We start from the raw sequence: 13,912 nt of genomic DNA, 5'->3' as shown, positions 1-13,912 counted from the left end.
AGATCTGAATTCTGTCCTTGAGCCTCTGGCTGGAATTATTGGAGGTCCTGCAGGGAAACCCCACTCAATGAGGAAGGATGGGTCAGGTTTAGGACTGAAGAAGATACTCTGGCCACAGACAGCCACAGTCGGTGTGTTGGGCTGTGGGGACAAGTCTTGGGACCAAGCCATCCAGCCTCCCTGGCTCTAGCAGGGGAAAAGCGCAGCCTGGCGCTATAGAAATGGGTGCCGCCCTTCCCCTGCTCTGGGAGCTTAGCCTGTTAGGTAGTTGCGAGTCCCAGTGCCGGTTGCTGCCCCTTCTCCAAGGAGCTCAAAAGACTTAGGCGGCAGGCGGGCGCAGCCGGTGCCGGTTGCCCCTCCCTGCCGGGGGTTTCCGTAGGCTTAAGCAGATTCCAGTTGAGAGTCTGTAAGAATCTGCGTGTTCAGGGGTTGGGACACTCAGCCCCAATGGCATGGGTTTGCGAGTGGGATCTTCCTATGGGCGGGTTGCAGAGTTCTGTGGAAAAAGCAGTTTTCCTGGCTGGGTAGTATGCTTACTCACTGCCTCCCGTTGCTGAGGGGAGAGGCTTCTCCTTTCCCATGAGGCCCTCAGGTGGGCGGCTGCACCACACTGTTCTTCCTTCTCTCCCTGGGTCATGCCAGCCTTCCAGTCAATTTTGATGAGAGAATTAGTTACCTTGGTTGCTAGTGCAGGATTCGCAGGCTTATTATGGGTTTTTTTTTGATGGGAGTCCTCGAACGCCGCTGTTTCTAGTCGGCCATCTTGGCCCTGTCCTTCATTGACATTTAAGGTAGGAAAAATGATGGCTAATCCTGAGAGTTGAGTAAAATGAGGTAAAACTTACATACTGTGAAAACCATGTGGACATTGACCACCGGTATTTGACGGCAAATGTCGGTGAGCAATGTTTCATCCTCTTTAGTTCATTACACTATTTGAGAATAACAAAGGTAAAAGTAATTTTAACCTTTATAAATCAAGTATGACACAAACGCTGAAATATTTCCAATAATTAAATAGATTGTATACATTATGAAGTAACAAAAAAAGGAAAAGAAAAAAATGGTATATAAAGACCTCATTAAACCCAAGAAAAGTTAAAGAGAAAAAATTAATCTCTAATAAAATGCTTTTAGCATGCCCTGAAATAAATAATATATATGTTTTATGCTAATATATTAAAAATTGATAAAGACAATGTTTTAGGTATCAAAAAATGTGCATTTAAAATGCAAAATGTGACATCAAAGAAGTTTCTTATTTAATGTAATGCACCATACATCATTGAGCATATGGGATATATGGGATCATGTATAAAAGGCCGTTTTGTTAGAGGGGTTTAAAAAATATAAATTTTCAATTTGGAAATATTCACAAAGTATAAAATGTTGGGGTTGGTAAACCTAGCACATTGTACCTAAAATAGTATTTTTCCTGGTTGAACAGACAATGGCAGTATAGAATTATTTTCTTCAAGGTAATGATTATATTCTGTTATCACTGTACTCCCCACATAACTAATTACATTGCCTTAAATATAGTAGGAGTTCAAATAATTTGGACTGTGGCACTGAAATTGCATTTATCATCTTAAATATGGTATAGGGGAACAATTACCTCATCTGGATAGTCTGTATTCTTTTAATGACTGAAAATATGTGGCTTTGCTGAATTTTGTCACCAAAATCTGCAGATTTTTGGATATGATCATTAGAAGTGTTTCAAGATGCACCTGAACATATTTTACAATTATTAAGAGCAAGTAGTTTGGTATAGTAGATATAGTGAAGTTCTAGCAAACAATTAGTTCACACAAAATTTTAAATCCAGAGGCTGCATTAGACTGACTACAATGTCTAAAATTCTATATTCAATCATGATTTCTCAAATTGACAATGTTTGGTCAGAGTAATAGAGTATATCCATGAACACTTTAGCATATATTAATTTAACCTTAATAGTATAACATAATAGTTGAAGAAGAAGAATTCTAGTGTAGGATATAAATTCTGGTACTAATATAGGATAGTAAACACTCAACACATGGGGTTCTGAATATTTGGTCTGAGTTAGGTAGAGGCTACAGGGTAAATTGCTTCTGGGGCATACAGCATGACAAGGATGTCAAATAATTGAATGGGCCTTGAACAAGATTTAGAGGTGTGTTTACTGATTTTTCTTAAAAAGAGCCTAAGTCAATGCTTAACAGTTCTGTTTTATCCCTCTTTTAATGTGACTTCCCATCTGAAAAATTATTTTATTTAACTATTAATTTAGGACTGTGTAGGTACACTTAATAAATGTATTTGGAGAAAATCTTTGGAAATAATCACAGCTATTGGTTTGGATAAAGTTAGCATATGTACCTAAAATGGTATTTTGCTTGAATGAGCAGGCACTGGCAGTGGGGTTAGGGAATTAAAGAGAGAGAATTCTTTAAGCCTCTTTTGTCTAAGGATACTACAAATGGTAATTACAAAATACATGATAAAAACAGTGAAAGCACTTGAAAGGTACAATCTCCCTGCAACACACAGCTGCAATCTCCTGTGTAAGCACTGAAAGCCCCTAATTTGCTCATTAGTCATTTAATATATTATTTCATTTAGTCATTCATTCAGTTATTCAGTAAATACATATTAAATACATTCTAGTGCCAGATATAGTTATAGATTCTGAGAATATACTGATGACTAAAGAGAAAAGACCCTTATCCTCACTGAGATTATAGTACAGTAGAGTAGAGATCTAAAAAATTGGAAGTACTACAGTTAATGTCAGTGAATCACTGGAGCATATAGTGGAAATGAATAGTGGCAGGAAACAAGTGTATAAAGTTTTTGATGGTATATGAATTCATTCCCTGTGTGGTATTAACAGAACTGACCAACACATTGAAGATAATCTCAGGAATAAACCCAGACTGGGTAGCAGAGGGAATTAAGATCCTAATGTGACTTGACAGACTGGAAGATCCCTGGATATATGGTAATTTAGAATCTTAACAATTGTTAGATTTATCCAGCAAATCTAGAAAGGTGTAACTAATTATCTTCTATACAACAGCATTTATATTGGATATTAATGTTCTGTACAGGAAAAATAGGTTCTATGATCAATTAAGTTTGGAAAACTGCATATGAAGAGTGGGATTCTTCAATGTAGGTCTTTTCAGAGCTTGTAATTTTGTTAATATTGAATATCAAGAAGAGATACAAAATATGCAGTATTTGCTGAATATATTGCAATGAGAAACTTTCCTTTATAGACTATTTTTTAAATGTAATGTTCTGAAGAGCATACTTTGTGAGACACATGACTATGGATGCTAAACCAGTGTTGGAAATAATGCTATGACTAATGATCTTTGATAATAATACTTTATGCTGAAATAAAGAAATAGATGACCTATTTCAAATCTATCACTGTAATTTACACAGTGACCTGAAAGCAACTGAAAAATTTGAGTGGCGTGATGTAGTTTTGCACATTTTTAATAGATGGTTGTGGATTAATGTTTCACTATGTTGAGTTTATATTCAGAGGACATAATTGATTATTTAACATCAAAACTACTGTTAAGTAATAAAAAGTAAGAAATACGAAGTTTATGTGAAAATGTCAATCATAACCAACTTTTAACAAGCAGTTTTTATTGTCCAGTATACCTGATTAACAGAGAAAAGATAGGTAGGGTGAAGGAAGCACTAGACGTACATCCAGGAGGCCTGGCCTCCTCGCTCAGGTCTACCATTAATTATCAGTGTGTTCTTGTACAAAGAATCTCTTCATCTCAGAACTTGTAGCTTAGAGATCATGTAGTCAAATAACCTGATTGCCCTGAATCTTTGAAATGCACATTGGAATAAAGAGTGCTATTCAGACATTCTATTAGGTTGGTGTGAAAGTAACTGAAGTTCTTGCCATTACTTTCAGTGGCAAAACTGCAATTACTTTTGCACCAACCTAATAAGTTGCGTCTTTATTTTCAGAAATCTCAATTCTTAAGAGAATAAGATTTAGAATTGTAATATCGATTATCTCCTGTTATTCATAATTCTACAGGTGTGTTAGTTCCATGTTTCTCAAAATGTATTGTATAAACATGAGAGTACAGATATCTCTTTCATATACACGTTTCCTTTTGCGGGGTATATACCTGGCAGTGGGCTTGCTGGATCATATGGTAGTTCGATTTTTAGTTCTTTGACAAACCTCCATATATTTTTCCATAGTGGCTCTACTAATTTCCATCTCCACAAACAGCATATGAGGGATCTCCCTTTCTCCACATCCTCACCAGCATTCATTATTATTTTGTAGTTGTTGTTGTTGATAAAAGCCATTTTCACTGCGATAAGATGGTAACTCACTGAGGATCTTTTTCATTTCTCTGATTATCTTCAATGTTGGGCATTGTTTCATATACCTGTTGGCCATTCATATAACTTTTTTGAGAAATTCGGACCTTTTGCATATTTTTAAATCAGATTTTTATTTGCTATTTAATGAACTCCTTATATATTCTGGTTATTAAGCCTTTATAAGATAGATAGTTTGCAAATACTTTCTTCCATTTAGTCTCTTCACTTTGTTGATTGTGTCCTTTGCTGTGCAGAAGCTTTTTGGCTTGATAGGATACCATTTGTCTATTTTTGCTTTGGCTACCTGTGCTTCTGAGGTCTTACACACAAAAAATCTGCCAGGACATACGTCCTATGGCATTTCTCCAATTTTTTTTCTGGAGGTTTCAAAGTTTCAGTTATTATTTATGACAAATTCACTTTTGTTTGGTTTTTCATATGGTGAGAGACAGCAGTTTTCCCAGCACTATCTATTGAAGAGACTGCTCTTGCCCCATGGTATGATCTTGGTACCTTTATAAAAAAAATGAAATTGTTATAAATATATGGATTTATATATCATTGTATAGGTCTTTCACTTCTTTGGTTAATTCCTAGGTATTTAATTTTATAATATTTGTGGCTGTTATAAATGAGATTACTTTCTTAATTTCCTTTCAGATTGTTCACTGTTGGCATACATAAATGCCACTTAGTTTTGCATGTTGATTTTGTACCCTGAAACTTTAGTAAATTTGTTACAGTTTTTTAAATCAGTTATATATTTTTTGTGGAGTCTTTATCTTTTAGTAAGTACAAGATTATATTACATGCAAACAAGGATAGTTTTACTTCTTCCTTTCAAAATCGTGTGTCCTTTTTGTAAAAATCTTTTTTGATTGGTCTAGCTAAGATGTTCAGTAATATGCTGAATATCAATAGTGAAAAGGGGCAACCATGTCTTATTCTAGATCTTAGAGGAAAGGTTTTCAGTTCTTCCCTGCTCAGCATAATACTAGGTGCGGGTCTATTGTATATGGCTTTCTTTTTGGTGTTGAGGTACATTCCTGCCATACCCAGTTTATTGAGGGTTTTTGTCATGAAGGGATGTTAAATTTTATCAATTTTTTTTAGTATCAAGTGAAATAATCATATAATTATTATTTATTTGTTTATTTTTGAGATGGAGTCTCACTCTGTCCCCCAGGTTGGAGTGCAGTGGTTCAATCCTGGCTCACTGCAACGACTGCCTCCCAGGTTCAAGCTATTCTCCTGCCTTAGGCTCCTGAGTACCTGGGACTGCAGGCGTATGCTGCCACCAGGCCTGGCTTTTTTTTTTTTATTTTTATTTTTTGTATTTTCAGTAGAGATGGGGTTTCACCATGTTGGCCACACAGGTATGGAACTTCTGACCTCAAGTGACCCACCCACCTTGACCTCCCAAAGTGTTAGAATTACAGGTGTGAGCCACTGCCCCTGGCCAATTATAGAATTTTTGTTCTTCATTCTGTTTATATGATGTTTTACATCAATTGATTTGTGTATGTTGGACCATCTTTGCATCCCTGGATGAATCCCTCTTGATCATGATAAGTGCTCTTCTTAAGGTATTGTTGAATTTTATTTGGTAGTATTTCATTGAGAATATTTACATCAATATTTATAAAAAATATTGGCCTGTAGTTTTTTGTTGTTGTTGCTGTTGTTGTTGTTTTTTTGTTTGTTTTGTTTTCATTTTTGGTTGGTTTTTTTTTTATGTTTCATTTGTTTTTGATATCAGGGTACTACTGGCCTCATAGTGTGAGTTTGGAAGTATTCCCTCATCTTTCATTTTTTGGAATAGTTTGAGTAGGGTTGATATTACTTCTTCATTATATGTTTGGTAAAATTCAACAGTGAAGCCATCGGATCTGAGACTTTTCCTTATTGGGAGATATTTTATTATGGCTTTAATTTCATTACTTGTTATTGATCTGTTCAGGTTTTGAATTTCTTCATGGTTCAATATTGGTAGATGGTATGTGTTAGAAATTTGTTCATCTCTTCTAGATTCTCCAGTTTATTGGCAACTGCTCATAGAAGCTGTAATGATTCTTTGAATTTCTGTGATGTCCACTGCAATGTCTTCATTTTCATCTGTGATTTTATTTATTTGGACCTTTTTTACTTAGTCTGGCTAACAGTTTGTCAATTTTGTTTAACTCTTCAAGAAACCAACTTGTTATTTCATTGATTTTTTTTTATATTGTCTTAATTTTAATTTTAATTTATTTCTGCTCTGACTTTCATTATTTTATTTCTTTTAAAAATTTTGGGGTTGGTCAACTCCTACTTGTTTAGTTCTTTAAGATGTATCCTTAGATTGTTTATTTGAGGTTTTTTTATTATTATTTGTAATGTAGGCACTTAGAGCTGTAAACTTCCCATTTATTACTGCTTTTATCATTATATATTGCTCTTCTTTTTCTCTTCGTATAGTTTTTGTCTTGAAAACTATTTTGTCTGATATAAGGATAGCTACTCCTGCTCTTTTTTGGTTTCCATTGTCATGGAATATCTTTTTCCATCCCTTTTTTTTCATTCTACATGTGTCTTTATTGGTGACGTGTGTTTCTTGTTGGCAACAGATCATTGGGCCTTTTTTTTCAATCCACTCTATATCTTTTGATTGGAGAGTTTAGTCCATTTATATCCAGTGTTATTATTGGTAAATGAGAACTTACTCATGCCACTTTGTTATTTGTTTTCTGGTTGTTTTGTAGTCTTTTCTTTCTTCTTTCTTTTCTTCATGTTTTCCTTTTACTGAAGGTAATTTTCTCTGGTAGTATGCTTTAATTTCTTGATTTTTATTTTTTATGTATCTAGTATTTTTTTTTTTTTTTTTTTGAGACGGAGTCTTGCTCTGTTGCCCAGGCTGGACTGCAGTGGCCGGATCTCAGCTCACTGCAGGCTCCGCCTCCCGGGTTTATGCCATTCTCCTGCCTCAGCCTCCCGAGCAGCTGGGACTACAGGCGCCCGCCACCTCGCCCGGCTAGATTTTTGTATTTTTTTAGTAGAGACGGGGTTTCACCGTGTTAGCCAGGATGGTCTCGATCTCCTGACCTCGTGATCCGCCCGTCTCGGCCTCCCAAAGTGCTGGGATTACAGGCTTGAGCCACCGCGCCCGGCCGTATCTAGTATATTTTTTTTTTGGTTTGAGGTTATCATGAGATAGCTATCTTATTATTTATTATTTTAAGCTAATAAAAACCTCACTGTTTGCATAAACAAACAAACAAAAGGTAAGCTAATAAAAACTCTATGCCTTAATGTCATCTTCCCACTTGTTAACATTCTGTTGTTTCTATTTTTAATTTACTGTATTATCTATGTCTTGAAAAGTTGTTATAGTTACTATTGTTAATTGGTTCATAGTTTAGTCTTTCTACTTAAAATACTAGTAGTTTACATACTGCTGTTACAGTGTTATAATATTATGTATTTTTCTGTGCACTTACTATTACCTGTGAGTTTTGTACCTTCAGATGATATCTTACTGATCATTGGTGCCCTTTTCTTTCTGATTGAATTATTCCCTTTAGTATTTCTTGTAGGACAAGAGTGATATTGATGAAATCCCTCAGCTGTTGTTCTCTGTACATAAAGGATATTATCTCCAGGTGTACTATTCAAGGATAAAAGTTTCTTTCCTTTGGCACTTTAAATATGTCATGTCTCGTAGCCTGTAAAGTTTCTGTTATAAAGTCTGCTGCCAGATATATTGGAGCTCCATTTTATGTTATTTTTTTTTTCTTGTGCTGCTTTTAGGATCCTTTCTTTATCCTTGACATTGGGAATTTGATTATTACGTGCCTTGAGGTTGTCTTCTTTGGTTTAAATCTGCTAAGTGTTCTGTAACCTTCTTGTACTTGGATATTGGTGTCTTTCTCTAGGTTTTGAAAGTTTTCTGTTACATCTCTTTACATAAACTTTCTACTCCTGTCTCTTTCTCTACTTCCTCCAGGGCCACTAACACTTAGATTTGCCATTTGAAGTTGTTTTCTAAATATTGTAGGTGTGCTTCATTTTTTTTTTCTTTTCTTTTTTGTCTCCACTGACTGTGTGTTTTCAAATAGTCTGTCTTCAGTCTCACTAATTCTTTCTTCTGCCTGATCAATTCTGCTCTAAAGAGACTCTGATGCATTCTTCAATATGCCAGTTGCATTTTTCAGCTCCAGGATATCTGCTTGATTTTTTAAAATTATTTCAATCTCTTTCTTAAATTTGTCTGACAGAAATGTGAATTCCTTTTCTGTGTTATGTTGAATTTATTTTATTTTCCTCAACACAGCTATTTTGAATTATCTCTCTGAGAGGTTACATGTATTTGTCTCGAGGATGCTCCCTGGTTCCTTATTTAGTTAATTTGGTGAAGTCATGTTTTCCTGGATGGTCTTGATATTTGTGTATGTTTGTCTGTGTCTGGGCATTGAAGAGTTAGGATTTATTGTAGTCTTCTCAGTCTGGGCTTGTTTTAACTCATCCCTCTTGGGAAGGCTTTCCAGATATTTGAAATGACTTGAGTGTTATGATCTAAGCTGTATCCGCTTTAGAGGGGTACCCAAAGCTCCATAACACTGTGGTTCTTGCAGATTCATTGAGGCACCACCTTGATCTTGGACAAGATCTGGAGGAATACTCTGGATTATGAGGCAGAGAATCTTGTTCTCTTCTCTTACTTCTGTTCAAACAAAGTCTCTCGCTGTCTCTGTCCTGAGCTACCTGAAGCTGAGGTTGGAGTGACACCAGCACTCTTTGGCCACCAGCAGTACAACTGTACTGGGTCAGACCTGAAGCCAGCACAACACTAGGTCTCACCCAAGGCCTGCTGTAACCACTTCCTGATAAAAACCTGCGTATGCTCAAGGACTTGGGGCACCACAATCAACAGGTAACAAAGCCAGCTAAGCCTGTGTCCTTTCCTTTAGGGTGACAAGTTCTTTCTGACCCTGGGCAGGTCCAGAGGTGCCATCCAGGAGCCAGAGACTGGAGTAAACCACTTAGACTTATTCCTGGTGTTCTACCACACTGTAGCTGAGCTGGTACTCAAACTACATGACACAGTCCTTCTCACTCTTCCTTCCCCTTTTCAAAGGCAGAGAAACCTCATCCTGTGTCTGTCTACCATCACCACAGGGTCTACTACCAGACTACCACCAATGTTCCTTTAAACTCCAAGGGCTTTTCAGTTAGTTTGTGGTGAATGATGCCTGGCCCAGGACTGATCCTTCAGGGCAATGGGCACCCCTCTGGCCCAGGGCAGGTCAGAACTGTGGTCCCAGAGCCAATGCCTACAATTGGGGACCCCAAGTGCCCAGTTGGCACTCTATCGCTCTGTGGCCAAGCTGGTACCTAAGGTGCAAGGCAAAGTCTCCTGAACTTTTCCCACTTTTCTCAAGTAGAAGGAGTCTTGCCCCGTAGCCACCACAGCTGGTAATGTGCTGAGTCTCACCTGAAACCAGCAAGTCTCAGTGTGTCTCCCAAAACATTGGAGGTAATACCTGGGCGTTGCTACTTGTTATTTAGGGCCCAAGAGCTCTTCAATTAGTAGATGATGTATCCTGCCAGGACTGGGTACTTCCCTTCAAGGCAGCATGTTCCCTTCTGGCCCAGCATGTGTCTAGAAGTATCATTCAGAAGCAAGGGCCTGGAAAAGTGGGTTCATGACTCTGATTGTAGCTTATTCTCCTGTAGCAGAGCTAGTAGTCCAAGATGCAAGATGAAGTCCTCCTCACTTTTCTCCCACCTCTCCTCAAGTGGAGGAAGGGGTTCTCTTTTAGAGTCACAAGCTTTACAACCTGGGGTTAGGACAGGGGTGATGCCAGCACCCCTTTAGTTGCCCAACTGGTGTCCCAGTAGGCAGTATCTGCCCACCCCCACCCCAATCCCCGCCCACTGGTTTTGGGCCCAGTTCAGCCCTAGGACTTGCCTAGGACTTGTAGTCCTTGTGGCCTAGATTTCCTTTAAAGATTATTTGGGGTCCCAGAACACTTTTGTCTATAGAGGCAAGGCTTGTGGACACTCAAGTTCAGATTGCTATTATCCCCAAATCCCCTCTGGCTAGTGTTAGTTTAAATACACCCTCTGTGGGTGTGCATCAGCTGAGTCTGGTCGGGTTTTCTTCTATAACAGGGCGAAACTGGCTTCAATGCCTCACAATGGCTATGTACTTTCCTTCTCCCCAGCAAACAGAAACACTCTCCACATCATGCTGCCACTGCCACTGGGTGGTGGAAGGGTGGTGACAGCAATTTAAGACTGATTTTCTTACCTCTTCAGGGTCTCTTTCAGCAATATGAAGTTCAACTCAGGTGCTGTGAGTGAGAGCACTCACCTGATTTTTGGTTCTTATGAAGGTGTTTATTTTGTATAGATAGTTGTTAAACTGGTGTTCTTGCAGGGGGAATGATTGGTGGAGCCTTCTATTCTGTCATCTTGCTCTGCCCCAATCCAACTTTGTTGGTTTTGCTTAAAAGTGCTTTGGCTATTCAGTGTCTTTTGTGATTGCATGTAAATTTTAGGATATTTTTCTATTTCTGTGGAGATTGTCATTGTTATTGATAGGGATTGCACTGAATTTGTAAAGTGTGTTTTATGTCATTATCATTTTAGCAATATTAATTCTTCCAATACAATATCATGAAATATCTTTTCATTTTCCTTGTGTCTTCTTCAATTCCTTTCATCAGGGTTTTATAGTATTCCTTGTATAGATCTTCTACTTCTTTGATTACATTTCTTTTTAGATATTTTATAATTTTTGTAGCTATTGTAAGTGGGATTGCTTTTTTGGTTGCTTTTTCAGATTGTTCACTGTTAGACTACATAAATGTTAATGTTTTCATATGTTGATTTTGGATCCTGCAACTTTACTGAATTTATTTATCAGTTCTAATAGTTTTTTTGTGTATTCTTTAGATTTTTCTAAGTATAAAATTGTGATGACTGTGAGCAAAGCTAATTTGACTTCTTCTTTTCCAATTTGGATATCCTTTATTCATTTCTCTTGCCTAATTTCTTTGGCCAGGACTCTCAAAATTATGTTAAATAAAAGTGGTGGAATTGGGTGTCTTTTTACTTTTCCAGGTCTTAGAGAAAGGGCTTTCACTTTTTCCCCATTTACTGTATTACCTGTGAGTTTGTCATATATGACCTTTACTATTTTTATGTATGTCCTTTTTATAACCAATATCTTGAGAGTTTTAATCATAAGTAAATACCAATTTATATCAAATGTGTTTTAACATCTATTACAACTATAGTATGATTTTATTACTGTGATATATCATTTTTATTCATTTGCATATGTTGATCCATATTTACATCTCTGAGATGAATCCAACTTGATCATGGTGAATGGTCTTTTTAATGTGTTTAATTTGGTTTGCTAATATTTTCTTGAGGATTTTTGCATCTGTGTTCCTCACTGATATTGACCTATAGTTTTCACTCCTACTTGTAATTTTGGCATTATGGTAATATCGGCCTCATAGAATTAATATGGCAGTATTCTCCCATCTTCAATTTTTTGAAGTTTTTGCATTGAATAGGTATTAGTCTTCTTTAAATGTTTGGTAGGATTCAACAGTGAAGATGTCAGGCCTTCAGCTTTTCCTTAATGATAAACTTATTACAATTTCAATGTTGTTACTAATTATTAGTTGGTTCAATCTTCATATGTTATATGTTTCCAGGAATTTTTTAATCTTATAAGTTTGACAAATTGTTGGCCTATAGTTTTCCATGATAGTCTCTAATGATTCTTTGTCTTATACTTTTGTAACTTCAGTTGTTTTGTCTCATTTTTCATTCTAATTTGTTGTTGTCTTCTGTCTTATTATAGCTAAAGGCTTACTGGTTTTGTTTGTTTTCAAGCAACCAATTTTCTGTTTTGTTGATATTCTGTATTTGTTTAGTCTCGATTTCATTTATTTTCATTTATTCTGATATTTACCATTTCTTTCCTTCAACTAATTTTGATTTTGATTTTTTTCTTGTTTGAGATATACCATTAGGTTGTTGATTTGAAGTCTTTCTACATTTTTGTATACATGTTTGCTGTTATAATATTTCTGTTTAATGTTGCTTTTGCTGCCTTGGATAGATCGTGGAATGACATATTTTCATTTCTTTTTTAGGGATCAAGAAATTTTAAAATTTACTTCTTAAAAAATTGATTAAGATTGATTTGGCTTCCCATCTTCCAAGAAGCTACATGTATATATCAAAGCTTATGTCTAGATGAGGAAGCAAATACTGCAGAGAGATAGTCAAAATGTCTTTTTACTCTCACCTAGAAAGTGATTGGCAAAATGACATAACATAGGCAAGGTTTTTTTGTCTGTTTGTTTTATTGTTTTTTGGGTTTTTTTTTTTTTAAAGTAGCTCTGACAGGCAACAAATAATATAGTGTACATCTTCTTTAAACTAGTGATTTTAGTGATATCGTCAATTAATAAATTTTTATATCCCCAAGTTTTCGGTCATTCTCAGTAGGAAAGGTTTATGGCAGAACTTTGTGATTTCACTAATCATTTATTTTAAATATTTAAAAGTTTTGAGTAGTTATAGATTCATAGGAAGTTACCAAATAATGTAAGGAGAGGACTTGTGTACTCTTCACCTAGTTTCCCCCAATGGTAATTTTGCATGTAACTACAGTATAATTTCAAAACCAGAAAGTTGAAATTGGTATAATCCACGGAGTTTATTTAAACCTCTGTTCCAGATGCACTCATTTACATTGGCATGTGTTCTGTGCATTTTTATCATCTGTGTGTACTTGTGTAATAACCACCACAAACAAGGCACAAAACTATTTCATCACCACAAGTTTCTAACATGGTGCCCTTTTATATTCACAAACCCATTCCCAATAGTTTGGGACTAGCTTTTTTATTCAATATAATTCTTAAGAGATTCCATCCAGGCTGTGGTATGTATCAAGTTTATTCTTTGTAATGCTCAGTAGTATTTCACAATACAGATGTATCACAATTTGCTTAATCATTCACATTTAGAAGGACATTTGGATCATTTTCAGTTCAGAGGGTATTACAAATAAATCTGCTATGAATATTCATGCACAGATTTTGTATAAACATACGTTTTCATTTCTCTGAAATAAATGCCCAAGCGTGCTATTTCTACATCATATGGTAAGTGCATATTTAGTATTACAAGTAACTGCTGAATTGTCATCTACAGTGGTTATATCATTTTAAATTTCCACTGGTAAAGCATGAGTATGATCAGCTTTTTTCATCTTCACCAATATTTGGTATTATTGCTATATTTTTATTTTAGCTATTTTGATAGGCATTACGCCTTTTAAAAACATGATAAAGTGGAATAAATATATTTTGTTAGTTACATGAATAGTCAATTTGAAAGTTTTAGATATAGTAAAATAAAAATAAAACATGTCATTGGCTACATGAATGTGTACTTTTAACATCATAAATGAGTAATTGTAAAATCATTAATAAAGTCACAGAAATTAAATAACGTAAAAGTGTTGAACCTCAGT

General features: G+C 35.9%; 1 long non-coding RNA gene across 2 annotated transcripts in view; it reads left to right on the top strand.

Annotated features, from left to right (window-relative positions):
* Positions 1–740: 740 nt before the first annotated feature.
* LOC139358028 (uncharacterized) overlaps positions 741–13,912 on the top strand; it is an 88,178-nt gene continuing 75,006 nt past the window's right edge. For both annotated transcript variants that reach the window (XR_011612238.1, XR_011612237.1), the window contains exons 1-2: positions 741–791; positions 2,882–2,989. This is a non-coding gene — a long non-coding RNA (uncharacterized lncRNA). The remainder of the gene's footprint in view (positions 792–2,881; positions 2,990–13,912) is intronic.

Source organism: Macaca nemestrina, chromosome 13 (assembly GCF_043159975.1).
Source record: "Macaca nemestrina isolate mMacNem1 chromosome 13, mMacNem.hap1, whole genome shotgun sequence".
In the NCBI taxonomy this organism is placed as follows: Eukaryota; Metazoa; Chordata; class Mammalia; order Primates; family Cercopithecidae; genus Macaca; species Macaca nemestrina.
This window is presented reverse-complemented; position numbering and strand designations above follow the sequence as displayed.